Source organism: Schistocerca gregaria, unplaced genomic scaffold (genome assembly GCF_023897955.1).
Source record: "Schistocerca gregaria isolate iqSchGreg1 unplaced genomic scaffold, iqSchGreg1.2 ptg000077l, whole genome shotgun sequence".
Taxonomy (NCBI): Eukaryota; Metazoa; Arthropoda; class Insecta; order Orthoptera; family Acrididae; genus Schistocerca; species Schistocerca gregaria.
In genome coordinates this window covers 16,100,487-16,117,880 of record NW_026061710.1, presented here as the reverse complement: position 1 = coordinate 16,117,880, position 17,394 = coordinate 16,100,487, and positions in this window count along the sequence as shown.

Genomic DNA, 17,394 nt, shown 5'->3' with positions numbered 1-17,394 from the left:
TCGTGATTGAATACAACGGTTACCATGCTCACTTTCCCCCATGGGAGTAATGTCTCATACAGTCTATGATTTGATCGTTCCCTCGAAGACCAGTAGTATTTTTCGATGCACATCTGGAGGCATTCTGTAATCTGTGGTTCATCAAAGTGTTGATGAAACCCAGAAATTGCATCGTGATTGAATACAACAGTCACCATGGGTACTTTCCTCCATGGGAGTAATGTCTCAAGCAGTCCACTCTTTTATCGTTCCCTGGAAGACCAGTAGTAGTTTCCGATGCACATCTGGAGGCATTCTGTAATCTGTGGACTATCAGAGTGTTGTTGAAACACAGAAATAGCAGCGGGATTGAATACAAGAGTCACCATGCGCACTTTCCTCCATGGGAGTAATGTCTCAAACAATCTACGGTTTCATCGTCCCTGGAAGACCAGTATTTGTTTCCGATGCACATCAGGTGGCATTCTGTAGTCTGTGGACTATCAGAGCGTTGTTGAAACACAGAAATTGCATCGGGATTGAATACAAAAGTAACCATGTGCACTTTCCTCCATGGGAGTAATATCTCAGTCTACGCTTTGATCGTTCCCTGGAAGACCAATAGTAGTTTCCGATGAACATCTTGAGGCATTCTGTAATCTGTGGACCTTCAAAGTGTTGATGAAACACAGAATTTGCCTCGGGATTGAATACAACAGTCACCATGCCCACTTTCTTCCATGGGAGTAATGTCTCAAACAGTCTACGCTTTGATCGTGCCCTGGAAGAACAGTAGTAGTTTCCGATGCACATCTGGAGGCATTCTGTAATCTGTGGACTATCAGAGCGTTGATGAAACACAGAAATTACATCGGGATTGAATACAACGGTCACCATGCGCACTTTCCTCCTTGGCAGTAATGTCTCAATTGTCATCGATTTGATCGTTCCCTAAAGACCAGTAGTAGTTTCCGATGCACATCTGGAAGCACTCTGTAATCTGTGGTCTATCCGAGTGTTGATGAAACCCAGAAAGTGTATCGGCATTGAATACAACAGTCACCAATGCGATCTTTCCTCCTTGGAGTAATGTCTCAAACAGTCTACTCCTTGATCGTTCCCTGGAGGACCAGTAGTAGTTTCCGATGCACATCTGGAGCCATTCTGTAAACTGTGGACTATCAGAGTGTTGTTGAAACACAGAAATTGAATCGCGATTTAATACAACACACACTATGTGCACGTTCCTCCATGGGAGTAATGACTCAAACAGTCTACGATTTGATCGTTCCCTGGAAGACCAGTAGTAGTTTCCGATGCACATCTGGAGGCATTCTGTATTCTGATGAATATCTGACTGTTGATGAAACACAGAAATTGCATTGGGATTGAATACAACAGTCACCATTCGCACTTTCATCCAAGGGAGTAATGTCTCAAACAGTCTACGCTTTGATCGCACCCTGGAAGACCAGTAGCAGTTTCCGATGCACATCTGGAGGCATTCTGTAATCTGTGGACTATCAGAGTGTTGATGAAGCAAAGAAATTGCATCGGGATTGAATACAACAGTCACCATGCGCACTTTCCTCCATGGGAGAAATGTCTCAAACAGTCTACGCTTTGATCGTACCCTGGAAGACCAGTAGTAGTTTCCGATGCACATATGGAGGCATTGTGTAATCTGTGGACTATCAGAGTGTTGATGAAACACAGAAATTACATCGGGATTGAATACAACAGTCACCATGCGCACCTTCCTACATAGGAGTTATGTCTAAAACAGTCTACGCTTTGATCGTTCCCTGGAAGACAAGTATTAGTTTCCGATGCTCATCTGGAAGCATTCTGTAATCTGTGGACTGTCATAGTGTTGATGAAACACAGAAATTGCATCGTGATTGAATACAACAGTTACCATGCACACTTTCCCCCATGGGAGTAATGTCTCATACAGTCTATGATTTGATCGTTCCCTCGAAGACCAGTAGTATTTTTCGATGCACATCTGGAGGCATTCTGTAATCTGTGGTTCATCAAAGTGTTGATGAAACCCAGAAATTGCATCGTGATTGAATACAACAGTCACCATGGGTACTTTCCTCCATGGGAGTAATGTCTCAAACAGTCTACTCTTTTATCGTTCCCTGGAAGACCAGTAGTAGTTTCCGATGCATATCTGGAGGCATTCTGTAATCTGTGGACTATCAGAGTGTTGTTGAAACACGGAAATAGCAGCGGGATTGAATATAAGAGTCACCATGCGCACTTTCCTCCATGGGAGTAATGTCTCAAACAGTCTACGGTTTCATCGTCCCTGGAAGACCAGTAGTTGTTTCCGATGCACATCAGGTGGCATTCTGTAGTCTGTGGACTATCAGAGTGTTGTTGAAACACAGAAATTGCATCAGGATTGAATACAAAAGTAATCATGTGCACTTTCCTCCATGGGAGTAATATCTCAGTCTACGCTTTGATCGTTCCCTGGAAGATCAATAGTAGTTTCCGATGAACATCTTGATGCATTCTGTAATCTGTGGACTATCAGAGTGTTGATGAAACACAGAAATTACATCGGGATTTAATACAACAGTCACCATGCGCACTATCCTCCATGGGAGTAATGTCTCAAACTGTCATCGGTTTGATCGTCCCCTGAAGACCAGTAGCAGTTTCCGATGCACATCTGGATGCATACTGCAATCTGTGGTCTATCCGGGTGTTGATGAAACACAGAAATTGCATTGGGATTGAATACAACAGTAACCATGCGCACTTTCCTCCATGGGAGTAATATCTCAGTCTACGCTTTGATCGTTCCCTGGAAGACCAATAGTAGTTTCCGATGAACATCTTGAGGCATTCTGTAATCTGTGGACCTTCAAAGTGTTGATGAAACACAGATTTTGCTTCGGGAATGAATACAACAGTCACCATGCGCACTTTCCTCCACGGGAGTAATGTCTCAAACAGTCTACGCTTTGATCTTTGCCTGGAAGATCAGTAGTAGTTTCCGATGCACATGTGGAGGCATTCTGTAATCTGTGGACTATCAGAGTGTTGATGAAACACAGAAATTATATCGGGATTGAATACAACGGTCACCATGTGCCCTTTCCTCCATGGGAGTAATGTCTCAATTGTCATCGATTTGAACGTTCCCTGAAGACCAGTCGTAGTTTCCGATGCACATCTGGAAGCACTCTGTAATCTGTGGTCTATCCGGGTGTTGATCAAACATAGAAAGTGTATCGCCATTGAATACAACAGTCACCAATGCGATCTTTCCTCCTTGGAGTAATGTCTCAAACAGTCTACTCCTTGATCGTTCCCTGGAGGACCAGTAGTGGTTTCCGATGCACATCTGGAGCCATTCTGTAAACTGTGGACTATCAGAGTGTTGTTGAAACACAGAAATTGAATCGCGATTTAATACAACACACACCATGTGCACTTTCCTCCATGGGAGTAATGACTCAAACAGTCTACGATTTGATCGTTCCCTGGAAGACCAGTAGTAGTTTCCGATGCACATCTGGAGGGATTCTGTAATCTGATGAATATCTGAGTGTTGATGAAACACAGAAATTGCATTGGGATTGAATACAACAGTCACCATGCGCACTTTCCTCCATGGGAGTAATATCTCAACCAGTCTACGGTTTCATCGTCCCTGGAAGACCAGTAGTTGTGTCCGATGAACATCAGGTGGCATTCTGTAGTCTGTGGACTATCAGAGTGTTGTTGAAATACAGAAATTGCATCAGGATTGAATACAACAGTAACCATGTGCACTTTCCTCCATGGGAGTAATATCTCAGTCTACGCTTTGATCGTTCCCTGGAAGACCATTAGTAGTTTCCGATGAACATCTTGAGGCATTCTGTAATCTGTTGACCTTCAACGTGTTGATGAGACACAGAATTTGCCTCGGGATTGAATACAACAGTCACCATGCGCTCTTTCCTCCATGGGAGTAATGTCTCAAACAGTCTACGCTTTGATCGTTCCCTGGAAGACCAATAGTAGTTTCCGATGCACATCTGGAGGCATTCTGTAATCTGTGGAATATCAGAGTGTTGATGAAACACAGAAAATACATCGGGATTGTATACAACAGTCACCATGCCCACTTTCCTACATAGCAGTAATGTCTCAAACAGTCTACGCTTTGATCGTTCCCTGGAAGACCAGTAGTAGTTTCCGATGCACATCTGGAAGCATTCTGTAATCTGTGGACTAACTGAGTGTTGATGAAACATAGAAATTGCATAGGGATTGAATACAACAGTCACCACGCGCACTTTCTTCCACGGGAGTAATGTCTCAAACAGTCTATGCTTTGATCGTTTCCTCGATGACCAGTAGTAGTTTCCGATGCACATCTGGAGGCATTCTGTAATCTGTGGACTATCAGAGTGTTGATGAAACACAGAAATTACATCGGGATTGAATACAACAGTCACCATTCGCACTTTCATCCATGGGAGTAATGTCTCAAACAGTCTACGCTTTGATCGCTCCCTGGAAGACCAGTAGCAGTTTCCGATGCACATCTGGAGGCATTCTGTAATCTGTGGACTATCAGAGTGTTGATGAAGCAAAGAAATTGCATCGGGATTGAATACAACAGTCACCATGCGCACTTTCCTCCATGGGAGAAATGTCTCAAACAGTCTACGCTTTGATCGTACCCTGGAAGACCAGTAGTAGTTTCCGATGCACATATGGAGGCATTGTGGAATCTGTGGACTATCAGAGTGTTGATGAAACACAGAAATTACATCGGGATTGAATACAACAGTCACCATGCGCACCTTCCTACATAGGAGTTATGTCTCAAACAGTCTACGCTTTGATCGTTCCCTGGAAGACCGGTATCAGTTTCCGATGCTCATCTGGAAGCATTCTGTAATCTGTGGACTGTCAGAGTGTTGATGAAACACAGAAATTGCATCGTGATTGAATACAACAGTTACCATGCACACTTTCCCCCATGGGAGTAATGTCTCATACAGTCTATGATTTGATCGTTCCCTCGAAGACCACTAGTATTTTTCGATGCACATCTGGAGGCATTCTGTAATCTGTGGTTCATCAAAGTGTTGATGAAACCCAGAAATTGCATCGTGATTGAATACAACAGGCACCATGGGTACTTCCCTCCATGGGAGTAATGTCTCAAACAGTCTACTCTTTTATCGTTCCCTGGAAGACCAGTAGTAGTTTCCGATGCACATCTGGAGGCATTCTGTAATCTGTGGACTATCAGAGTGTTGTTGAAACACAGAAATAGCAGCGGGATTGAATACAAGAGTCACCATGCGCACTTTCCTCCATGGGAGTAATGTCTCAAACAGTCTACGCTTTGATCGTTCCCTGGAAGAACAGTAGTAGTTTTCGATGCACATCTGGAGGCATTCTGTAATCTGTGGACTATCAGAGTGTTGATGAAACACAGAAATTACATCGGGATTGAATACAACGGTCACCATGCGCACTTTCCTCCATGGCTGTAATGTCTCAATTGTCATCGATTTGATCGTTCCCTAAAGACCAGTAGTAGTTTCCGATGCACATCTGGAAGCACTCTGTAATCTGTAGTCTATCCGAGTGTTGATGAAACCCAGAAAGTGTATCGGCATTGAATACAACAGTCACCAATGCGATCTTTCCTCCTTGGAATAATGTCTCAAACAGTCTACTCCTTGATCGTTCCCTGGAGGACCAGTAGTAGTTTCCGATGCACATCTGGAGCCATTCTGTAAACTGTGGACTATCAGAGTGTTGTTGAAACACAGAAATTGAATCGCGATTTAATACAACACACACCATGTGCACGTTCCTCCATGGGAGTAATGACTCAAACAGTCTACGATTTGATCGTTCCCTGGAAGACCAGTAGTTGTTTCCGATGCACATCTGGAGGCATTCTGTAATCTGATGAATATCTGAGTGTTGATGAAACACAGAAATTGCATTGGGATTGAATACAACAGTCACCATGCGCACTTTCCTCCATGGGAGTATTATTTCAACCAGTCTACGGTTTCATCGTCCCTGGAAGACCAGTAGTTGTTTCCGATGCCCATCAGGTGGCATTCTGTAGTCTGTGGACTATCAGAGTGTTGATGAAACACAGAAATTACATCGGGATTTAATACAACGGTCACCATGCGCACTATCCTCCATGGGAGTAATGTCTCAAACTGTCATCGGTTTGATCGTCCCCTGAAGACCAGTAGTAGTTTCCGATGCACATCTGGATGCATACTGCAATCTGTCGTCCATCCGGGTGTTGATGAAACACAGAAATTGCATTGGGATTGAATACAACAGTAACCATGCGCACTTTCCTCCATGGGAGTAATATCTCAGTCTACGCTTTGATCGTTCCCTGGAAGACCAACAGTAGTTTCCGATGAACATCTTGAGGCATTCTGTAATCTGTGGACCTTCAAAGTGTTGATGAAACACAGAATTTGCTTCGGGATTGAATACAACAGTCACCATGCGCACTTTCCTCCACGGGAGTAATGTCTCAAACAGTCTACGCTTTGATCGTTGCCTGGAAGAACAGTAGTAGTTTCCGATGCACATCTGGAGGCATTCTGTAATCTGTGGACTATCAGAGTGTTGATGAAACACAGAAATTATATCGGGATTGAATACAACGGTCACCATGCGCCCTTTCCTCCATGGGAGTAATGTCTCTATTGTCATCGATTTGAACGTTCCCTGAAGACCAGTCGTAGTTTCCGATGCACATCTGGAAGCACTCTGTAATCTGTGGTCTATCCGGGTGTTGATCAAACCCAGAAAGTGTATCGCCATTGAATACAACAGTCACCAATGCGATCTTTCCTCCTTGGAGTAATGTCTCAAACAGTCTACTCCTTGATCGTTCCCTGGAGGACCAGTAGTAGTTTCCGATGCACATCTGGAGCCATTCTGTAAACTGTGGACTATCAGTGTGTTGTTGAAACACAGAAAATGAATCGCGATTTAATACAACACATACCATGTGCACTTTCCTCCATGGGAGTATTGACTCAAACAGTCTACGATTTGATCGTTCCCTGGAAGACCAGTAGTAGTTTCCGATGCACATCTGGAGGCATTCTGTAATCTGATGAATATCTGAGTGTTGATGAAACACAGAAATTGCATTGGGATTGAATACAACAGTCACCATGCGCACTTTCCTCCATGGGAGTATTATCTCAACCAGTCTACGGTTTCATCGTCCCTGGAAGACCAGTAGTTGTTTCCGATGCCCATCAGGTGGCATTCTGTAGTCTGTGGACTATCAGAGTGTTGTTGAAACACAGAAATAGCATCAGGATTGAATACAACAGTAACCATGAGCACTTTCCTCCATGGGAGTAATATCTCAGTCTACGCTTTGATCGTTCCCTGGAAGACCATTAGTAGCTTCCGATGAACATCTTGAGGCATTCTGTAATCTGTGGACCTTCAAAGTGTTGATGAAACACAGAATATGCCTCGGGATTGAATACAACAGTCACCATGCGCACTTTCCTCCATGGGAGTAATGTCTCAAACAGTCTACTCTTTGATCGTTCCCTGGAAGAACAGTAGTAGTTTCCGATGCACATCTGGAGGCATTCTGTAATCTGTGGACTATCAGAGTGTTGATGAAACACAGAAATTACATCGGGGTTTAATACAACGATCACCATGCGCACTATCCTCCATTGGAGTAATGTCTCAAACTGTCATCGGTTTGATCGTCCCCTGAAGACCAGTAGTAGTTTCCGATGCACATCTGGATGCATACTGTAATCTGTGGTCCATCCGGGTGTTGATCAAACCCAGAAAGTGTATCGCCATTGAATACAACAGTCACCAATGCGATCTTTCCTCCTTGGAGTAATGTCTCAAACAGTCTACTCCTTGATCGTTCCCTGGAGGACCAGTAGTAGTTTCCGATGCACATCTGGAGCCATTCTGTAAACTGTGGACTATCAGAGTGTTGTTGAAACACAGAAATTGAATCGCGATTTAATACAACACACACCATGTGCACTTTCCTCCATGGGAGTAATGACTCAAACAGTCTACGATTTGATCGTTCCCTGGAAGACCAGTAGTAGTTTCCGATGCACATCTGGAGGCATTCTGTAATCTGATGAATATCTGAGTGTTGATGAAACACAGAAATAGCATTGGGATTGAATACAACAGTCACCATGCGCACTTTCCTCCTTGGGAGTAATATCTCAACCAGTCTACGGTTTCATCGTCACTGGAAGGCCAGTAGTTGTGTCCGATGCACATCAGGTGGCATTCTGTAGACTGTGGACTATCAGAGTGTTGTTGAAACACAGAAATTGCATCAGGATTGAATACAACAGTAACCATGTGCACTTTCCTCCATGGGAGTAATATCTCAGTCTAAGCTCTGATCGTTCCCTGGAAGACCATTAGTAGTTTCCGATGAACATCTTGAGGCATTCTGTAATCTGTGGACCTTCAAAGTGTTGATGAAACACAGAATTTGTCTCGGGATTGAATACAACAGTAACCATGCGCTCTTTCCTCCATGGGAGTAATGTCTCAAACAGTCTACGCTTTGATCGTTCCCTGGAAGAACTGTAGTAGTTTCCGATGCACATCTGTAGGCATTCTGTAATCTGTGGACTATCAGAGTGTCGATGAAACACAAAAATTGCTTCGGGATTGAATACAACAGTCACCATGCGTACTTTCCTCCATGGGAGTAATGTCTCAAACAGTCTACGGTTTGATCGTTCCCTGGAAGACCAATAGTAGTTTCCGATGCACATCTGGAGGCATTCTGTAATCTGTGGAATAACAGAGTGTTGATGAAACACAGAAATTACATCGGGATTGTATACAACAGTCACCATGCCCACTTTCCTAAATAGGAGTAATGTCTCAAACAGTCTACGCTTTGATCGTTCCCTGGAAGACCAGTAGTAGTTTCCGATGCACATCTGGAGGCATTCTGTAATCTGTGGACTATCAGAGTGTTGATGAAACACAGAAATTACATCGGGATTGAATACAACGGCCACCATGCGCACTTTCCTCCATGGGAGTAATGTCTCAATTGTCATCGATTTGATCGTTCCCTAAAGACCAGTAGTAGTTTCCGATGCACATCTGGAAGCACTCTGTAATCTGTGGTCTACACGGGTGTTGATGAAACCCAGAAAGTGTATCGGCATTGAATACTACAGTCACCAATGCGATCTTTCCTCCTTGGAGTAATGTCTCAAACAGTCTACTCCTTGATCGTTCCCTGGAGGACCAGTAGTAGTTTCCGATGCACATCTGGAGCCATTCTGCAAACTGTGGACTATCAGAGTGTTGTTGAAACACAGAAATTGAATCGCGATTTAATACAACACACACCATGTGCACGTTCCTCCATGGGAGTAATGACTCAAACAGTCTACTCTTTTATCGTTCCCTGGAAGACCAGTAGTAGTTTCCGATGCACATCTTTAGGCATTCTGTAATCTGATGAATATCTGAGTGTTGATGAAACATAGAAATTGCATTGGGATTGAATACAACAGTCACCGTGCGCCCTTTCCTCCATGGGAGTATTATCCCAACCAGTCTACGGTTTCATCGTCCCTGGAAGACCAGTAGTTGTTTCCGATGCCCATCAGGTGGCATTCTGTAGTCTGTGGACTATCAGAGTGTTGTTGAAACACAGAAATTGCATCAGGATTGAATACAACAGTAACCATGAGCACTTTCCTCCATGGGAGTAATATCTCAGTCTACGCTTTGATCGTTCCCTGGAAGACCATTAGTAGTTTCCGATGAACATCTTGAGGCATTCTGTAATCTGTGGACCTTCAAAGTGTTGAAGAAACACAGAATTTGCCTCGGGATTGAATACAACAGTCACCATGCGCACTTTCCTCCATGGGAGTAATGTCTCAAACAGTCTACGCTTTGATCGTTCCCTGGAAGAACAGTAGTAGTTTCCGATGCACATCTGGAGGCATTCTGTAATCTGTGGACTATCAGAGTGTTGATGAAACACAGAAATTACATCGGGATTTAATACAACGGTCACCATGCGCACTATCCTCCATGGGAGTAATGTCTCAAACTGTCATCGGTTTGATCGCCCCTGAAGACCAGTAGTAGTTTCCGATGCACATCTGGATGCATACTGTAATCTGTGGTCCATCCGGGTGTTGATGAAACACAGAAATTGCATTGGGATTGAATACAACTGTCACCATGCGCACTTTCCTCCACGGGAGTAATGTCTCAAACAGTCTACGCTTTGATCGTTGCCTGGAAGAACAGTAGTAGTTTCCGATGCACATCTGGAGGCATTCTGTAATCTGTGGACTATCAGAGTGTTGATGAAACACAGAAATTATATCAGGATTGAATACAATGGTCACCATGCGCCCTTTCCTCCATGGGAGTAATGTCTCAATTGTCATCGATTTGAACGTTCCCTGAAGACCAGTCGTAATTTCCGATGCACATCTGGATGCACTCTGTAATCTGTGGTCTATCCGGGTGTTGATGAAACCCAGAAAGTGTATCGCCATTGAATACAACAGTCACCAATGCGATCTTTCCTCCTTGGAGTAATGTCTCAAACAGTCTACTCCTTGATCGTTCCCTGGAGGACCAGTAGTAGTTTCCGATGCACATCTGGAGCCATTCTGTAAACTGTGGACTATCAGAGTGTTGTTGAAACACAGAAATTGAATCGCGATTTAATACAACACACAGCATGTGCACTTTCCTCCATGGGAGTAGTGACTCAAACAGACTACGATTTGATCGTTCCCTGGAAGACCAGTAGTAGTATCCGATGCACATCTGGAGGCATTGTGTAATCTGATGAATATCTGAGTGTTGATGAAACACAGAAATTGCATTGGGATTGAATACAACAGTGACCATGCGCACTTTCCTCCATGGGAGTAATATCTCAGTCTACGCTTTGATCGTTCCCTGGAAGACCAATAGTAGTTTCCGATGAACATCTTGAGGCATTCTGTAATCTGTGGACCTTCAAAGTGTTGATGAAACACAGAATTTGCCTCGGGATTGAATACAACAGTCATCATGCGCACTTTCCTCCACGGGAGTAATGTCTCAAACAGTCTACGCTTTGATCGTTGCCTGGAAGAACAGTAGTAGTTTCCGATGCACATCTGGAGGCATTCTGTAATCTGTGGATTATCAGAGTGTTGATGAAATACAGAAATTACATCGGGATTGAATACAACGGTCACCATGCGCCCTTTCCTCCATGGGAGTAAAGTCTCAATTGTCATCGATTTGATCGTTCCCTGAAGACCAGTCGTAGTTTCCGATGCACATCTGGAAGCACTCTGTAATCTGTGCTCTATCCGGGTGTTGATGAAACCCAGAAAGTGTATCGCCATTGAATACAACAGTCACCAATGCGATCATTCCTCCTTGGAGTAATGTCTCAAACAGTCTACTCCTTGATCGTTCCCTGGAGGACCAGTAGTAGTTTCCGATGCACATCTGGAGCCATTCTGTAAACTGTGGACTATCAGAGTGTTCTTGAAACACAGAAATTGAATCGCGATTTAATACAACACACACCATGCGCACTTTCCTCCATGGGAGTAATGACTCAAACAGTCTACGATTTGATCGTTCCCTGGAAGACCAGTAGTAGTTTCCGATGCACATCTGGAGGCATTCTGTAATCTGATGAATATCTGAGTGTTGATGAAACACAGAAATTGCATTGGGATTGAATACAACAGTCACCATGCGCACTTTCCTCCATGGGAGTAATGTCTCAAACAGTCTACGCTTTGATCGTTCCCAGGAAGACCAGCATTAGTTTCCGATGCTCATCTGGAAGCATTCTGTAATCTTTAGACTGTCAGTGTGTTGATGAAACACAGAAATTGCATCGTGATTGAATACAACAGTTACCATGCGCACTTTCCCCCATGGGAGTAATGTCTCATACAGTCTATGATTTGATCGTTCCCTCGAAGACCAGTAGTATTTTTCGATGCACATCTGGAGGCATTCTGTAATCTGTGGACCTTCAAAGAGTTGATGAAACACAGAAATTGCATCGTGATTGAATACATCAGTCACCATGCGCACTTTCCTCCATGGGAGTAATGTCTGAAACAGTGTATGATTTGATCGTTCCCTCGAAGACCAGTAACGGTTTCCGATGCACATCTAGAGGTATTCTGTAATCTGTGGTCTATCTGGGTGTTGATAAAAGACAGAAATTGCATCGGGATTGAATACAACACTCACCATGCGCACTTTCCTCCATGGGAGTAATGTCTCAAACAGTCTACGCTTTGATCGTTCCCTGGAAGACCAGTAGTAGTTTCGATTCACATCTGGAGGCATTCTGTAATCTGTGGTTCATCAAAGTGTTGATGAAACCCAGCAATTGCATCGTGATTGAATACAACAGTCACCATGGGTACTTTCCTCCATGGGAGTAATGTCTCAAACAGTCTACTCTTTGATCGTTCCCTGGAAGACCAGTAGTAGTTTCCGATGCACATCTGGAGGCATTCTGTAATCTGTGGACTATCAGAGTGTTGTTGAAACACAGAAATAGCAGCGGGATTGAATACAAGAGTCACCGTGCGCACTTTCCTCCTTGGGAGTAATGTCTCAAACAGTCTACGGTTTCATCGTCCCTGGAAGACCAGTAGTTGTTTCCGATGCACATCAGGTGGCATTCTGTAGTCTGTGGACTATCAGAGTGTTGTTGAAACACAGAAATTGCATCAGGATTGAATACAACAGTAACCATGCGCACTTTCCTCCATGGGAGTAATATCTCAGTCTACGCTTTGATCGTTCCCTGGTAGACCAATAGTAGTTTCCGATGAACATCTTGAGTCATTCTGTAATCTGTGGATCTTCAAAGTGTTGATGAAACACAGAATTTGCCTCGGGATTGAATACAACAGTCACCATGCGCACTTTCCTCCACGGGAGTAATGTCTCAAACAGTCTACGCTTTGATCGTTGCCTGGAAGAACAGTAGTAGTTTCCGATGCACATCTGGAGGCATTCTGTAATCTGCGGACTATCAGAGTGTTGATGAAACACAGAAATTACATCGGGATGAATACAACGGTCACCATGAGCTCTTTCCTCCATGGGAGTAATGTCTCAATTGTCATCGATTTGATCGTTCCCTGGAAGACCAGTAGTAGATTCCGATGCACATCTTTAGTCATTCTGTTATCTGTGGACTATCATAGTGTTGTTGAAACACAGAAATTGCATCGCGATTTAATACAACACACACCATGCGCACTTTCCTCCATAGGAGTAATGACTCAAACAGTCTTCGATTTGATCGTTCCCTGGAAGACCAGTAGTAGTTTCCGATGCACATCTGGAGGCATTCTGTAATCGGATGAATATCTGAGTGTTGATGAAACACAGAAATAGCATTGGGATTGAATACAACAGTCACCATGCGTACTTTCCTCAATGGGAGTAATGTCTCATACAGTCTACGGTTTGATCGTTCCCTGGAAGATCAATAGTAGTTTCCGATGCACATATAGAGGCATTCTGTATTCTGTGGACTATCAGAGTGTTGATGAAAAACAGAAATTACATCGGGATTGTATACAACAGTCACCATTCGCACTTTCCTACATTGGAGTAATGTCTCAAACAGTCTACGCTTTGATCGTTCCCTGGAAGACCAGTAGTAGTTTCCGATGCACATCTGGAAGCATTCTGTAATCTGTGGACTATGAGAGTGTTGATGAATACAGAAATTGCATCGGGATTGAATACAACAGTTACCATGCGCACTTTCCCCCATGTGAGTAATGTCTGAAACAGTCTATGATTTGATCGTTCCCTCGAAGACCAGTAGTAGTTTCCGATGCACATCTGGAGGCATGCTGTAATCTGTAGACCTTCAAAGTGTTGATGAAACACAGAAATTGCATCGGGATTGAATACAACAGTCACCATGACCACTTTCCTCCATGGGAGTAATTCTCAAACAGTCTACGTCTTGATCGTTCCTGGAAAACCGGTAGTAGTTTCCGATGCACATCTGGAGGCATTCTGTAATCTGTGGACTAACTGAGTGTTGATGAAACATAGAAATTGCATCGGGATTGAATACAACAGTCACCACGCGCACTTTCTTCCATGGGAGTAATGTCTCAAACAGTCTATGCTTTGATCGTTTCCTCGATGACGAGTAGTAGTTTCCAATGCACATCTGGAGGCATTCTGTAATCTGTGGACTATCAGAGTGTTGATGAAACACAGAAATTGCACCGGGATTGAATACAACAGTCACCATTCGCACTTCCTTCCATGGGAGTAATGTCTCAAACAGTCTACGCTTTGATCGTTCCCTGGAAGACCAGTAGTAGTTTCCGATGCACATCTGGAGGCATTCTGTAATCTGATGAATATCTGAGTGTTGATGAAACACAGAAATTGCATTGGGATTGAATACAACAGTCACCATGCGCACTTTCCTCCGTGGGAGTAATGTCTCAAACAGTCTACGCTTTGATCGTTCCCAGGAAGACCAGTACTAGTTTCCGATGGACATCTGGAGGCAATCTGTAATCTGTGGACTAACAGAGTGTTAATGAAACTCAGAGATTGCATCTGGATTGAATACAACAGTCACCATGGGCACTTTCCTCCGTGGGAGTAATGTCACAAACAGTCTACGCTTTGATCGTTCCCAGGAAGACCAGTAGTAGTTTCCGATGCACATCTGGAGGCATTCTGTAATCTGTGGACTATCTGAGTGTTGATGAAACTCAGAGATTGCATCTGGATTGAATACAACAGTCACCATGGGCACTTTCCTCCGTGGGAGTAATGTCACAAACAGTCTACGCTTTGATCATTCCCTGGAAGACCAGTAGTAGTTTCCGATGCACATCTGGAGGCATTCTGTAATCTGATGAATATCTGAGTGCTGATGAAACACAGAAATAGCATTGGGATTGAATACAACAGTCACCATGCGTACTTTCCTCAATGGGAGTAATGTCTCAAACAGTCTACGGTTTGATAGTTCCCTGGAAGACCAATAGCAGTTTCCGATGAACATCTAGAGGCATTCTGTAATCTGTGGACTATCAGAGTGTTGATGAAAAACAGAAATTACATCGGGATTGTATACAACAGTCACCATGCGCACTTTCCTACAGAGGAGTAATGTCTCAAACAGTCTACGTTTGGTCGTTCCCTGGAAGACCAGTAGTAGTTTCCGATGCACATCTGGAAGCATTCTGTAATCTGTGGACTATGAGAGTGTTGATGAATACAGAAATTGCATCGGGAATGAATACAACAGTTACCATGCGCACTTTCCCCCATGGGAGTAATGTCTGAAACAGTCTATGATTTGATCGTTCCCTCGAAGACCAGTAGTAGTTTCCGATGCACATCTGGAGGCATGCTGTAATCTGTAGACCTTCAAAGTGTTGATGAAACACAGAAATTGCACCGGGATTGAATACAACAGTCACCATTCGCACTTCCTTCCATGGGAGTAATGTCTCAAACAGTCTACGATTTGATCGTTCCCTGGAAGACCAGTTGCAGTTGCCGATGCACATCTGGAGGCATTCTGTAATCTGTGGACTATCAGAGTGTTGATGAAGCAAAGAAATTGCATCGGGATTGAAAACAACAGTCACCATGCGCACTTTCCTCCATGGGAGAAATGTCTCAAACAGTCTACGCTTTGATCGTACCCTGGAAGACCAGTAGTAGTTTCCGATGCACATCTGGAGGCATTGTGTAATCTGTGGACTATCAGAGTGTCGATGAAACACAGAAATTGCATCGTGATTGAATACAACAGTTACCATGCGCACTTTCCCCCATAGGAGTATTGTCTCATACTGTCTATGATTTGATCGTTCCCTAAAAGACCAGTAGTATTTTTCGATGCACATCTGGAGGCAATCTGTAATCTGTGGGCTATCAGAGTGTTGATGAAACTCAGAAATTGCATCGGGATTGAATACAACAGTCACCATTCGCAATTTCCTCCGTGGGAGTAATGTCTCAAACAGTCTACGCTTTGATCGTTCCCTGGAAAACCAGTAGTAGTTTCCGATGCACATCTGGAGGCATTCTGTAGTCTGTGGACTATCAGAGTGCTGTTGAAACACAGAAATTGCATCGGGATTTAATACAACAGTTACCATGCGCACTTGCCCCCATGGGAGGAATGTCTGAAACAGTCAATGATTTGATCGTTCCCTCGAAGACCAGTAGTAGTTTCCGATGCACAACTGGAGGCATTCTGTAATCTGTAGACCTTCAAGGTGTTGATGAAACACAGAAATTGCATCGGGATTGATTACAACAGTCACCATGACCACTTTCCTCCATATGAGTAATTCTCAAACAGTCTACGCATTGATCATTCCCTGGAAGACCAGTAGTAGTTTCCGATGCACATCTGGAGGCATTCTGTAATCTGTGGACTAACTGAGTGTTGATGAAACATAGAAATTGCATCGGGATTGAATTCAACAGTCACCACGCGCACTTTCTTCCACGGGAGTAATGTCTCAAACAGTCTATGCTTTGATCGTTTCCTCGATGACCAGTAGTAGTTTCCGATGCACATCTGAAGGCATTCTGTAATCTGTGGACTATCAGAGTGTTGATGAAACACAGAAATTGCATCGGGATTGAATGCAACAGTCACCATGCGCACTTTCCTACATAGGAGTTATGTCTCAAACAGTCTACGCTTTGATCGTTCCCTGGAAGACCAGTAGTAGTTTCCGATGCTCATCTGGAAGCATTCTGTAAACTGTGGACTGTCAGAGTGACGATGAAACACAGAAATTGCATCGTAATTGAATACAAGAGTTACCATGCGCACTTTCCCCCATGGGAGTAATGTCTCATACAGTCTATGATTTGATCGTTCACTCGAAGACCAGTAGTATTTTTCGATGCACATCTGGAGGCATTCTGTAATCTGTGGACCTTCAAAGTGTTGATGAAACACAGAAATTGCATCGTGATTGAATACATCAGTCACCATGCGCACTTTCCTCCATGGGAGTAATGTCTGAAACAGTCTATGATTTGATCGTTCCCTCGAAGACCAGTAGTAGTTTCCGATGCACATCTGGAGGTATTCTGTAATCTGTGGTCTATCTGGGTGTTGATGAAAGACAGAAATTGCATCGGGATTGAATACAACAGTCACAATGCGCCCTTTCCTCCATTGGAGTAATGTCTCAAACAGTCTACGCTTTGATCGTTCCCTGGAAGACCAGTAGTAATTTCGATTCACATCTGGAGGCAATCTGTAATCTGTGGTTCTTCAAAGTGTTGATCAAACACACACATTGCATCGGGATTGAATACAACAGTCACCATGGG